The sequence below is a fragment of the Podarcis vaucheri genome (assembly GCF_965113315.1).
Source record: "Podarcis vaucheri genome assembly, chromosome: 5".
NCBI classification, from domain to species: Eukaryota; Metazoa; Chordata; class Lepidosauria; order Squamata; family Lacertidae; genus Podarcis; species Podarcis vaucheri.
In genome coordinates this window covers 60,003,964-60,017,591 of record NC_138763.1, presented here as the reverse complement: position 1 = coordinate 60,017,591, position 13,628 = coordinate 60,003,964, and the positions used below count along the sequence as shown (strand labels likewise).

The 13,628-nt window shown below is 44.6% G+C and overlaps 1 protein-coding gene across 4 annotated transcripts in view; it reads right to left on the bottom strand.

The window, feature by feature from the left end:
• PTPRE (protein tyrosine phosphatase receptor type E) overlaps positions 1-13,628 on the bottom strand; it is a 143,481-nt gene that overhangs the window by 95,761 nt on the left and 34,092 nt on the right. Inside the window, exon 1 of one of the 4 annotated variants that reach the window (XM_082222872.1) lies at positions 5,872-6,065. The exons of the other annotated variants lie outside the window; for them this stretch is intronic. The gene's annotated coding sequence lies outside the window, so the exon portion shown is untranslated. Of the gene's footprint in view, positions 1-5,871; positions 6,066-13,628 lie in introns of those variants that run through there. 4 annotated transcript variants of the gene reach the window in all.

Sequence of the window (13,628 nt, the reverse complement as noted above, 5' to 3'; positions counted from 1 at the left end):
GAACAACAAGAAACAAGCGGATGCAATCGCCATATTCCCCACAGGCCATATTTTACACTCAGTACAAGAATCTGTAATAAGCAAACCATCTTATGTCAATATGTAACCCGTGTGGGCAAGTAATTGAAGAGACCTACATAAAATAATTATGCACAGTGGGTAGCAATTCCCCCCCCCCAAAGCCTATTCCTTTGAGCAACGCCTATTTGCACTAAAGTAGATGTGACATTAAAAACATAAATGCAAAGACAAATTTAAAGAACAAATACCATTTGGATCACAAAAGATAGGTAGAGGAAAATTAATCATTTCCTCTGCTGCTGCTATCTGAGGATTCTAACCAATTGGCTAGCAATTACATGGAGACATTTCTATACATTAACTAGTATGCACATGAAGACTCCCTTCAGTTATTTGTTTAAAACACACATTGGTCAATAGTAGACCCTGCCACTATAATGTTTCTCTCCACATACCCATTTTGCCCAGTTTGAACACCTGTAAAGGGCTTTAATGAACTGAACAGGTAGTGGAATGGACTCCCTTGGAAGGTGCAGACTCTCCTGAAGGTTTTTAAGCAAAGAATGAATGACCATCTGTCAGGGATGCTTTAGCTGAGATTCTTGCATTGCAGGGGGTTGGTTGGACCAGATGGCCCTAAGGATCACTTCCAACTCTACAATTCTATGATTCTATGTTTGGGTTCTTTGCTGGCAAAACAAAAATATGCCCTTCCTCACTTGATCAATGTGTACGTATACTCCAAAAAGAAACAGGTTTCAGAAATGATGAATCAATTAAATCAATTAATACTGCTGTTTTAGTCAATTAAGATAAATCCATTTTTAGAAGACAGGACTATAGCTGCTCATAATCATGTAAACCATTGGACTATATCCATCACCACTTCCAAGAGTCCCTCCAGCCATAGCTGTCAACTTTTCCCTTTTTTAAAGGGAAATTCCCTTATTCCGAATAGGATTCCTCGCAAGAAAAGGGAAAAGTTGACAGCTATGCCTCCATCCCCCAAGAGATTTACAAAGGATGAAGGGTCTGCAGAACAGGGAAAGCCCTGCCTATTAACATGAATTCCATTCCTTTTGCAGAAGGCTATTAGGATCCAAGCAACTGGCACAAATTCAGCTAACTAGTCTCATTACTCGTGGAACCCCATCCGAGGACTATTGCTATTGCAACAGGGCTTTCCCTTCTCCTTCACTGCCACATACCCCAATTATTAACTCTGGAGGGCTGGGGGAGGGACCCAGAACAACATGTGGGAGGAGACAGGAGATCATTCCATTAGGCAAACAGAAACATCATAATGTTGAATTCTTCCCACTATTTTTTAACAACAAAAGCCATTGTATAGAATACATAAAGGTCAAGGCAAACATTCAGTTTTGTCCTAATACAACATGAGCTTCCTCTTTCATTTGATGTGCTTCATTCATTCAAAATGAACAGATGTTCTAAGTCCTGAGAATTGAAAATGGGGCCTAGCCATTATAGCAGTATCACTAAGAGCCACATAAAACAACATGGGGATTTTTGATCCCTTATCTGCAATAAGCCCTGCATGATGTAAGGATCAACCCATATACACCTAATTGCAGTCTGAGATGTATAATGATGCCAAAGATAGGTTGTGTGCATTTCACACCTTTAAAGCACATTCGAAGTGCATTTCCTAAACCTTAAGAGAATCCTGGGATCTGTAGTTTACCCCTCACAGAGCTATAATTCCCAATACCCATATAAAACTATAGTTCTCAGGTTTCTTTATGGGGGCGGGGTATGTGCCATGAATGTATCTACTGTATCTGCAAAAAACTTTCTTCACAATCGCTGCTTATTTCTAGCAGCTTAGTTCTCCTGACTTCAACACTAGCACACAAATTTCACATCTGCAACCTGGACTTGCAGTATTTTTTAGATGGGTCTTAATTCAAGTCAATATACCTTGACTTCAAATAGCAATATTGATGTTGCCATTCCTATACACACTTGCCAAGAGTAAACCAGGCTATACCATTGTTCCATCCTCCCTCAGCACCCCTGACAAGATCCTCACTACTCTCCCCTCTCTGCCAAACACCTGGAGCATCTTTAAACTCACTGCTGGACTTTAAACCTAAGACTTGGTGCAGGGTCTATGCCTGTGACCCTGTTTCACAAATAAAGGTCTGAAATCACCTAGGGCATAGACTCTTGAGTTCAACACCTGATCCTGGGTCCACACACAGTTTCAGTAGCACTTTAGCTAGCACTAAGAGAAGCAAACGTTGCAGCTCTGGCCTTCGGTGCTATTTCTATTCCCCTTTTAGTTTAGAACTCTTATTTAAGTTAGAAGAGCCATTGTGCTGCTACACATTAGCTCCCGTGAAAATAAAATCCTGGGCAAATCTGGGCAAACATGCTACCTGGTGCACTCGATTTTGCCCTTCTACAACAGACCCATAGAGAAAAAGTAACTGGACAATATCACTGTCCACAAAAACAAATATACATGAACTAGATTTACTCAGCAAGGGTAACATTAGCCTTAATTAAATTAATTTGTCACGTTGACATCTCTACGTGTCAATAGAGAGGGAGGGGAATCATTACGTGCAGAGTTAGGGCAATTTAAACACCAGAAAATAATGAAATGTTTAAAAAAAAACCCATTTCTGTCTTCAGTAGCCATCACAATAATCTTAACTCTGCTCCATATCTCAAGTTTAAAAAACAAATATAGTTCTATAAACAATTCATTGATTAGGCACCACATTTTAGAGATGGAAAGGTAATACGCTGGTATAAAATTACACATTCTTTACCTATCCCACTCTCAAATTGAAATTCATACTATGCATGACAAGGTGTCTATCAAAACCAGCTACTAAGGTTCTACTGTGGACTGGACCATCCTATCTGGGCTGAGATTACAAACACACAGTTCTCATAAATCAGGAGAAAATCTTGTTAACTTTAACTGCAGCTGCCACCATCACACATTACTGAAGACTAGAGGTGGTTCAGATTGTTTGTAGACAGAGATATTTAAGTGGCCCTAGGGATACAAGGCAGGGTGTGGGGAGTAATGTCTGACCTGATACAGCCACTGATTTGCAGAAGCAATTCATAAAAGCACTGTGGCTAACAGGCACGTCAAAGCAATCACACAGATCACTACTGGGAAGTTGTGGCTATATTAGTAGATTGATTTGGTCAGATGCTACTTTCTTCACACAGTCATGACCCTAGAAACACTTGGGAAGTCATTTACAAAAAGAAGAAGTCAGAGCTAACTAATCCACCAATGCAGGACTGAACATTATGAGAAGCACATGGATGGTTCTGAAAACAGTATCCCTAGTTAAGTTGTCCCACTCTGTGATATGTACTAAACTTGCCCGATGTCCTGACATCATCACATTGTGTGTTTCCTGTTCCTGCTCCACATAACAAGCTGACAATAGAAGGGGTGGGAAAATCCACAAGGTGGTAATGTCAGGACACAGGGCAAGTTTGCTACATGGTATAGAGGGAGAATGACATGTGGGTTCTGGAAATAGGTTTCACAGACTCCTTCTAGCTCACCGTATGACCTAAGGCTTTAGAACACTTGCTTTGAGAGTCAGTTCCTCATCTGCAAAATGGAAATAATTATAAACAATTGAATCCTTAGAGGATTGCCTCCAAACTGAATTAGTAGCACTTGGCAGAAGGTAGAGCAAGGTCTACTTTGAGAGATGGGAGTCAGAAATTCCTGGGCTCAGAATTGCATTACTTTTGCACCTCGTTCTAGTTGATGGATCTTGGGGTTCTAGTTCCTACAAGCCTAAGGTCTTCCTTCTCCTGCCGTAAAGTGTGTTGTATACTAGAATGTTAAACAGAAACACACTTATTTGGAAGCAAGTTTACATTTATAAGTCACAGTGGTTTCAGAGTAAACGTGGATGCACTGCAAGTTCAGTGAACTGCAATTTATCCATCCACCCAGTAACATTTCACAACAAAAAATAAAGTAATAACACCTCCATAATGTCTTCTAAGGCACGATTGTCTCTTTATTACAAAGGTTGGCAGAACAGACGTTACTCCTAGAAATCTGCAACAAAGCAAACCTATAAACATTCTAAATAATTCTCTCTCTGGATGACGGAAGGATGAGCAGCACTAAATTTCTGTTCCAGCGAGCACCCGGTTATACCTCAAGTTTCTCAAATTCAGGCAAAAACCAAACCGTTACTTGCCTGAGAAAACAAATTGCACACAATTTTAACACCTTCTGACTCAATGCCATGGGGGGGGGGGGGCAGAAATATAACCAAAGCATATCAAGCACAAAGGCGCTCATCATAGCAGACTCCATCATTGCCATGAGCTAAGCTCCACATCATTTGCATAAGACAGCTTCTTACTATGTAAAAGATGCATAACTATGTTAATTAGTTTCAATTAAAAAATCCAACTGCTGGAAAGGTTGCACCAAAAGCCTTACTACAGATATTTGATTACTATTTTTGATTGTTTTTCCCCCGCGTGGTCCAAGTGCAACAGATGCCAACATGACCAAAATCTGATAGGATAGATGAGAAATTGTCTTTTCCTGGTTAGGTTTGTAGCCCTGAAAGCAAAGCAATGTATACATACATATTATGCAGAATCACAAAAACATATTGCATGAGACTCGGTATCCATTGCAAATTTTCCACATCTTGAACCTGCTGTAGTGCCGTGGCTAAGCCAGGAAGCCCCCAATTCAAATCTTACCAAGGCTGCAATACCAAACGTACTTATTAGCAAGCACACACCACTGAACAGAGCGGTGCATGCATCCAGGTATAGCTTGCCATGGGCTGTACTGTAAATGGCTTTAGGCCGGTCACCATTTCAACATCAGCATCATTCCAAACCAGCAACAGTGGTCTACCTTGCAGGACTGTGGTGCAGTTGACTTTACTAAACATACGTCAAATTCTCCCAAAACTACTCCCCAAGGTGTTATATAAAATGCTCGGTGCTATTCAATGTCCTGGCGACATTTGGCACCAAGGGCTGCTTTTAAGAGGATATTTAACACAGATTTGATGGGCTCTCTCCCTTTTCACAAGCACAGCGGCGGCGACAGGCAAGAACGGCGATGGATGTGTGGCGATGTGGTGCGACCGTGTTAGAGACATAACGTTTGGAGGGAGGCTGCAGTGAGCACACCAGGCAAACAAACACCTTCCCGGCCACCCGCCACACCTGGCGCACGGGGGGGGGGGAGTTCGGAGTTCTGATTCGCCAAATCTCTTCGCCTCCCCCCCCCACCGCGAAACCGGCTCTCCTGCGTTTCGTTCCAAGCCCAGCTGACGACTTTTCCGCCACCTGCGCGAGAGCGGCTGGGGCTCCCTCCCCTCCTCCTCCTCCTCCATGGCGCTCTCCGTGCAAAGGGAAATGCCGTTTCCGCTTCTGACACCCCCTCCCGCCCCCGGCGGCAGCTAGCCAAAGCGACTGTGGGGCAGGAGACATCTCCTTTTCTCCCCCCCCCTCCTCACACCCCCTCGCAACACAGCCGGCTCCTTCTCCTCCTCCGTCGCCCAGGAGAGCCTGGGGGGGCAGCCGGTGCCCCTCTGCGGCGGAGAGGAGGCGCCTGCCCGCCCGCCCGCTCCATGCCCTGGCGCAGCTCGGGACTGGGCGTGGAGGAACCGAGGAAGCAGCCCGCCTGCCCTGCTGCGTGCAAAGCCCCGGTGGCTCGGAGGCAAACCACACGCACGCACGCAAGCAAGCAAGCAAGCACACCCGCCGCCGGGACTGGCATGCCTGGAGAATGAGCAGCAGCAGCAGCAGCAGCAAGGCAGCTCCGCCGGCCGCTGGCCTCGTGCCCTGCTGCCTTACCTCCGGGGGACTCGGCCAGCTCGGCTCCTGCAGGCGCGCCGGCTCCTCATGCCCTCCTGGCAGCGTCGCTGGCGGACTGAGGCGGAGGCGAGCGGGGGACGCCCTGGCATTCGCCCTGCCGCGGCTGGAGGGACCCCGCTGTCGGCCAAGCAGGAAATTTCCTGCCTTCCCTCTCCTCGCCTGCCTGCCAGCCGCTCTGCGCGCATCTGAGGCGGCGCCAGCCGAGCGCGGGAGCCGCCTGCTGCCCGACAAGGAAAACTGCAGCTGCAGATACCGAGGGGAGCGGGAAACAGGGGCCTTTTCGTCACGCGGGAGGCACGAGGCGGGAATCCCCCCCCCCCAACACACACCTCGAATAAAAACCAAGGGGTAGTGGCGGCTGCAGTGGTTTACCAGGCGCAAAAGAGGACACAGCCCCTATACTTTCACTGGCGGCGCGGAAAGAAGAGTTTGGGCAGGATAGATCCTGGATTCTTGGGGAGATATCATGTGCATTCAATGTACGGTGTACGCAGCCTTCCAGTTCACGTGTGATGCCCTCACTTTAAAAAGTTGGGAAAGGTATGGGATTGGCGGTGTGTGACTCACCTTAAAGCAGGAAGTGATGCACTTGTAGCTGCAAACCCACATGCTAAAGATGGAGGGCATGAATTAGCAGCTAAGGAGGGGGGGGGAGAGAAACTGTAAAGAAAGATGGGGAGCTTAAGGACAAAGGTCCACAATTAAAACTATGTGTTTTGCTGCATCTCCTGTAACACTGGGCTTTGCTTTGCACAGCTCCAAATTCTCCATGCAGGAATTCATACGGAGCCAATATATGGTATGTGACAAGTGTAGATGTGGAATTTCTGCTGTGAGGGGCCTCAATTTCCCACTCTGCTGATCAACCAAAAAATGTGAGGGTACAGTTGTCAGCACATTAGGGAAAACCTTTCCCTAGATCGTAAACAGCTCAAAAGTGCCCTACTTCTGGTAATACAGTTTAAGCTTATAAATTTTGCGGGCAAATATTTTGCCATGTTTTGTACATACTCTATACCAGGGCTGGGGGGACTTTTTCAGCCCAAGAGCCACATTCCCTTCCAAGCAACTTTTGAAGGGCCACATGCCAGTAGTGGGCTGTGCCAGAGGCAAAAGTTGGTAGATCAATGAATGAAAAATTGCCTTTGCGCAATAGGTTAGTTTCTACGTTGTTGTTGTTTAGTCGTGTCCGACTTTTCGTGACCCCATGGATCAGAGCATGCCAGGCACTCCTGTCTTCCACTGCCTCCCGCAGTTTGGTCAGGCTCATGTTTGTAGCTTCAAGAAAACTGTGCAACCATCTCGTCCTCTGTCATCCCCTTCTTGTGCTCTCCATCTTTCCCAACATCAGGGTCTTTTCCAGGGAGTCTTCTCTTCTCATGAGGTGGCCAAAGTACTGGAGTGTCAGCTTCACGATCTGTCCTTCCAGTGAGCACTCAGGGCTGATTTCCTTCAGAATGGATGCATTTGATCTTCTTGCAGTCCATGGGACTCTCAAAAGTCTTCTCCAGCACCATAATTCAAAAGCATCAATTCTTCGGCGATCAGCCTTCTTTATGGTCCAGCTCTCACTTCCATACATCACTACTGGGAAAACCATAGCTTTGACTATATGGACCTTTGGTAGTTTCTACACACATGCCTAATTCAGACAAACAGGAAGCATTATCAGAGTTCAAGAACACACTCTAGAGCAGTGTTTCCCAACCGGTGTTCCGCGGCACACTACTGTGCCGTGAGACGTTGGCTGGTGTGCCATGGGAGGGAGGCGGGCGAGGCGGGTGGTGAGAGGCGGCGGCGGTGAGGCCGGGGGCGGCTCCGCGGTGGTGGTGCCGAGCGGCGGGGCAGCGCGTGCAAAAGGGAGGAGCGCGAGACAGCGGAGGAGGAGGAGGCCGGCATGTCCGGGCAGCAGCAGCAACAGCAGCAGCAGCAACTCCCGGCGACGGCTCCTCAAGCCCCGTCGCCACCACCACCACAACAGCCGCCGCCGCCTCAGCTGCCGCCGTCCCTCAGTCCCTCGCTCTGCTGCCTCCTCCCACCCCCAAAGCTTGGAGGTTCCCCGGCAAGGGGGAGGGAAAAAACTTTCACTTTCGTGCGTCCCTCCCGGCGTGACGCTGCGCGCTGACGTCACGGGGCTGTAATGGTGGTGTGCCGCGAGATTTTTTTCATTAAACAGGTGTGCCGTTGCCCAAAAAAGGTTGGGAAACACTGGTCTAGAGGGCTAGAGGACCACATTGACACACCCACCCCAAGGTTTCCCCACCCTTACCAACTTGTTCCTACTGTCTTTCACCAGTGAAAATGGTGTATGGAATTTAGCAGCTGGCTAAACACCACTGAATTCTAGATGCTGGAGGACAGAAATAGGGCAGAACTGTTACTTGACGCCCTACTTGTGGTCTTTCCCAGACTCTTCTGGTTGGCCAGTAGAGGAAACAGATTGCTGAACCAGATGGAACCTTGGCCTGATCCAACAGGATTCCTCTTATGTTCAGATGAATTGACTCCTCCACCTCTCAAGCCTGCCAGTGCAGTATCAACTATTACCATTTCAAATTGTTTAAGGATGCTAATAACCCTGTGCTCGTGATACACCAGACCTTTGGGATCATTCATATGGGTGTATTGACAGCCATTTAAAAAGTGTTTGGTATAAGCCAACCTTTCAGAAGCCTATTTTAATATATTCTAGGTCCGTGCCTTAATCCTGTATAATCATTTATGATCCCTTTCAAATCTGGCTCGTCCTGAAGTACACCCCATAAATAAGGTTTAAAGCAATCCTGTGTAAAGTCCTGCTTCCTCATATATCTCCACCTCGAACTTCAGCAGAACTTTACTAAATGTATGAAGTATTTGCATAGTGAAGGATATCAGGGGAAAGGGATGTGCTTTTTAGGCATATTGGAAAAGGAAGCTCCATCTGAACTATGAAGCAGAAGTAAAATAGTGCATTTGGTGCTGTATCCAGTGCTAATCCTACTCAGAGCAGACCCATTGAAATTAATGGACATGATTAACTTAGGCTCATTAATTTTAATGGGTATAATTTAGTTGGATACAACCCACAGTATGTCATGAACCAAACTTCCACCCTTCAATTACTACTGGACAAAGAGGAATAGTTGAGAAACCAGGAGCTGCCTTTGTGACCCAAATAAAAAAAGAAATAAAAACTTTTCTTCCATATTCACAGTGTGTCAGTAACAGAGCAAGCCTATACATGTCTACTCAGAAGCAAGTTCCATTGATGTCAATAGGATTTACTCCCCAGCAAGTGGGTAAAAGGAATACAGTATTGTGGACTAGACACAAGAGTCTGCCTATTCCTTACAGGTATAATCATTTGCAAATAATTGTTACTTAATTTAAAGCATTTTTCTTATTTAAGCAATTTTAAAATGACACTGCTGAATATGTTCAAGAAAAATCAGCACATTTTATCCATTAGTGTATTAAATGTACAGGCTATTATCCGCTGGTTTAAAAATAAACATCATATTTATAGCATCCAAGAAAATGGTGTCTGGGAATCTGGTTGCTTCTGCAAAATGTAGATTCTTTTCCTGCTCAAACATTGCTAAAGAGGTAGGGAAGTACTGAGAACAATTGATCTGCTATCCTATTTGGATATAGGATATTGAATGATTGCTATATCCTACTTCTGAGGCCTAATTTGTAATTAAAATTGACCACAGGTAAAGCCCCAGTACTTACCAAGCATCTCCTGTACTTTCTTAGCATATCATCAGTTAGTGGCCTTCCCCATAGTGTTTGCAGGTTCCCAAATGTTGTATTTTATTTCGTTTATCTTACACAGATATATATGTACTGTGTTTTTTTCACCCCAAGCAGCCTCTCATCCAAACTCTGCACTAGACCGTGACTTGTTTAGCTTCAGCATCGTGGTTGCCTCATGTGACCTCAGGCTATATACCCTGATGCAGAAGTTTCTAAGTCCTATTTTGCTGGTTCTCCGTGTTTAAAGTTTATGAAGTGGAGAAGCAGAGGGCATTTAAAGATGCAATTTTCCAACCTACATGCTGCAGTTGTGCAGCCTCCAGCGTAGTACCATCTGTCCTGCAATCAATTTATCAAGCCTTTTCTATGCACAGACTTGTCCCCTTTAGGTTTGAATAACATTTGAATAACATTGCTGAACCTTGCATTCACCCCAGACTTAAAAGATGCTGCTGTTCTTCAAGGAAGACTTTGCACATGCATTTAGCACACTGGATTCTTCCCCCTTCCATGCATATGGTAAGAACATAAATAGAGCTTAATACAGGGGTCAGCAACCTGCGGCCCACGGGGGCAGTTTAACTGGCCCACAAACTGCCCCTGAACGGAGCCGCCCCCTTGGCAAATCCCCACGTGCTGCGCTAAACTGGCGCAGCATGGGGACTCGCTTCCGCAGTGCCAGAAATCGTGTCTGCGCATGCCCAGACGCCGGAAATTGCACACGCAATCCGGCACACAGAGAGATTTCTGCGGGACTTGAGCAGCCCAGGCAGGTAAAACTTTGCCAACCCCTGGCTTAATAGATCACTGCCCTGCCCCTGCAGATCAACAATTTGGGGGGGGGGGTCCATATTTTACTTCTTGAAATATGGCAATCCTGGTGTGTACACACTTCACTTTTCCAATGATTACTGTTGTTGGCATCTGTGGATTATGGTAGTAAAATTAATATGAGCCTTCAACAGCCGATAGAGCTAAAACAGGAAGTGAGAAAGTACGTCACTCTTCCAACTTCCTCCTTTGGCTTTATTTACTTTTCAAGGAAGAAAAAGGTAGACAGCCTTACCACATCATGACCAATAGGGTAGGAGTGTTCAGAGGTTTTGTGGGCCCCAGAGGAAGACCTCATACATGCCATTACCACTACAGGTGTCTTATCATATACCTGATGGGGTGCAGTTACAATGGTCAGGGTTACAACTTGCTGTATACACACATCCAAATCCTGAAATGTAGTCTGAGATCCTGGTGCATGGACAATTTGGAGCATAAAAACAAAAAAGGGGTGAAGGGTGGGGGCCGATGCTAGAGCTGAGCAAGCTTGCAGCAATACATAGAACTAGCAGGAACAAGGAGTTATCACACTTCTCCCACAAAATCCTCAATTCTACTGTAGGCTTGAAAATCTTGGGACTTCTGTGTGTGTTATGGTTAACACCTGACAGCATGTCTGGCAACAACAGACATCAAGACCTACATCTTTCTGTGACACAAACTGGAAAGTGTCCAATTCATCACCAGCAGTATTCTTCAAGACATTCTGAAAACAGTGTTTCATGTGCAATGAGTCATGGACAGAATATGGGTTGGAGCTTTAATGACTTTTTATTATGATGGTTGTGGGAGGAACTGAATAAACCATTTGTTGCCATGCCAGTAAAATTTTGCCGTGCCAATAAAATCTATGCAAGATATTCCTTCCTATCCATATGTATAATATCAACGCCCACACATATCCTGTGAGTAGCTGCATTTATTATGCATATATGAAATTATTGACTGCATCATTGAAATGCAGCAGTGTTATAGTACTTACTATTATACTTTGCAATAAATATTCCAGAATATTTGGTTACTATCAGATAAGCTGTTTGTTCTCTGCACTAAGACTATGAGCTGCAATCCAGTAAGTCTGTGGTTCAAATCTTGCCTTAGCCACGGAATCACTAGATGGCCTTAGGCAAGCCACAGTATCTCAGTCTCCACCCCCATCTGGAATATGGAGCTAATAAAAACCCTGTTCCCAGTATCGCCATGTGCACTGCCTCATTACTTGACCTTTAATCGTTTAGTGGGAACATCTGAATGGGTCTTTTAACCAGGGAGGAATCTACTTGCATTCAACGTTTCTAGTAAGTTATAATTGTTCTACAGTGGTACCTCGGGTTACAGACTCTTCGGGTTACAGATGCTTCAGGTTACAGACTCCGCTAACCCAAAAATAGTATCTCGGGTTAAGAACTTTGCTTCAGGGTGAGAGCAGAAATCGCACGGCGGCAGCGGGAGGCCCCATTAGCTAAAATGGTACCTCAGGTTAAGAACAGTTTCAGGTTAACAATGGACCTGCAGAACAAATTAAGTTCTTAACCCGAGGTACCACTGTATTAAACTCACCTTATATCAGATTCATGTAATTTTCCATAGAGCAGCCTGAAAAAGTTGCACAGCACAGACAGCAAAAAGTTGCTTGGTAACAAAACAATAAAAGATCCTCAACTATTGGTATAGAAAAACACAACCTTCAGACTCCATTCTTGTCTGAAACAAAAGCGGCTAGAGGGATCAGCTCAGGATTCCTCATGCATCAAATTCACATGTACACTGAGTACTGCAAAAGGTTTGGTTGCCCATTTCCTCCCAAGGTGAGGGAAAGTGATATAGCTTAAGCCTGGCAGGACAGCTTACTCTATTGCTTTAACCCCTTCATATATTAACTAGCCGAAAGCATGTTGGTTATATGAAGCTGGTTACCCTACAGTTTTTACATTTTAAACAGTAGCTCTAGGGTATGTGTAATCAGAATTAAAATCAACTGCCAGCTATTTGTTGCTGGAAGGAGGCTGCTACAGTGGTACCTCGGGTTAAGTACTTAATTCATTCCGGAGGTCTGTTCTTAACCTGAAACTGTTCTTAACCTGAAGCACAACTTTAGCTAATGGAGCCTCCCACTGCCACCGCGCCTCCGGAGTACAATTTCTGTTCTTATCCTGAAGCAAATTTCTTAACCCGAGGTACTATTTCTGGGTTAGTGGCGTCTGTAACCTGAAGCGTATGTAACCCGAGGTACCACTGTATTTTCACCAATGGATACTTTTCTCCCAGGACAAGTAATGCTACTTTGTAAGCAAATGAGTTAAAGGATGGCAGGAGTTGTCACAGCTCTGAAGTCCCAGTCCTGACTGGGCTCCCCTATGGATGCTGGTTCAACTTTTAGTCATATTAATAGCTATCACACAATTGACATCATAACTAGTTAATAACTGACCTAATTTTCATGGTTGATTTCAGTAGGTTTTAAAACTTGTCTAATGCTGTGGTCAACTATTAGTATTGTGCAATTTGACTTACAGAGTATGAAGAAAGGCTTTTTTTTTTTAAAAAAAGTCCATATTAGTTTGAATCAGCATGTGAAATTACATGACTTATTTACTATTGTTCTGAAACTTGAAATACCACAAAAATGCTTACAAAGGAGAAAAGGTTTGGGATTGTCATGCTGGAGAGTTAGTTTCACCTGCTGCACAATTCTGGTGATTTTCATACATAAACTGAGGGGCTAATCTCTCCCCTGCCCTCTTCTCATCAGAATCCTAATAAATTCTGTGAACAATTCATTAATTTCATTGATTCCTGCTGTGTCATCTGATGGTTGGGCTAAACATATATCAGTTTTCTCATTTAGCATAGCAGTTCGCTTTTATTCCTTTGAATAACCAAGACATTAAAATGATAGGTCAATTCCACCCCCATGTGTGAAAATTTCTAACTTGCAGCTGACTTACATTGTGAATGAATTCAGAACAGAGAAGCAGGCATGCCAACAGCTTCATTCTGCTTTTCACCTGTAAGTAGTTATTTGCAGTAATTATAGTGGATGGCAATAGGATAAATCCACTAAAGTAATAATGAAACAAAGAGACTCAACTGTACTTTTCAAAGCCTATATGAAATACTATTGCTCCAAGAAGCATGTATTTTGTTCTTCATGAAAAGCA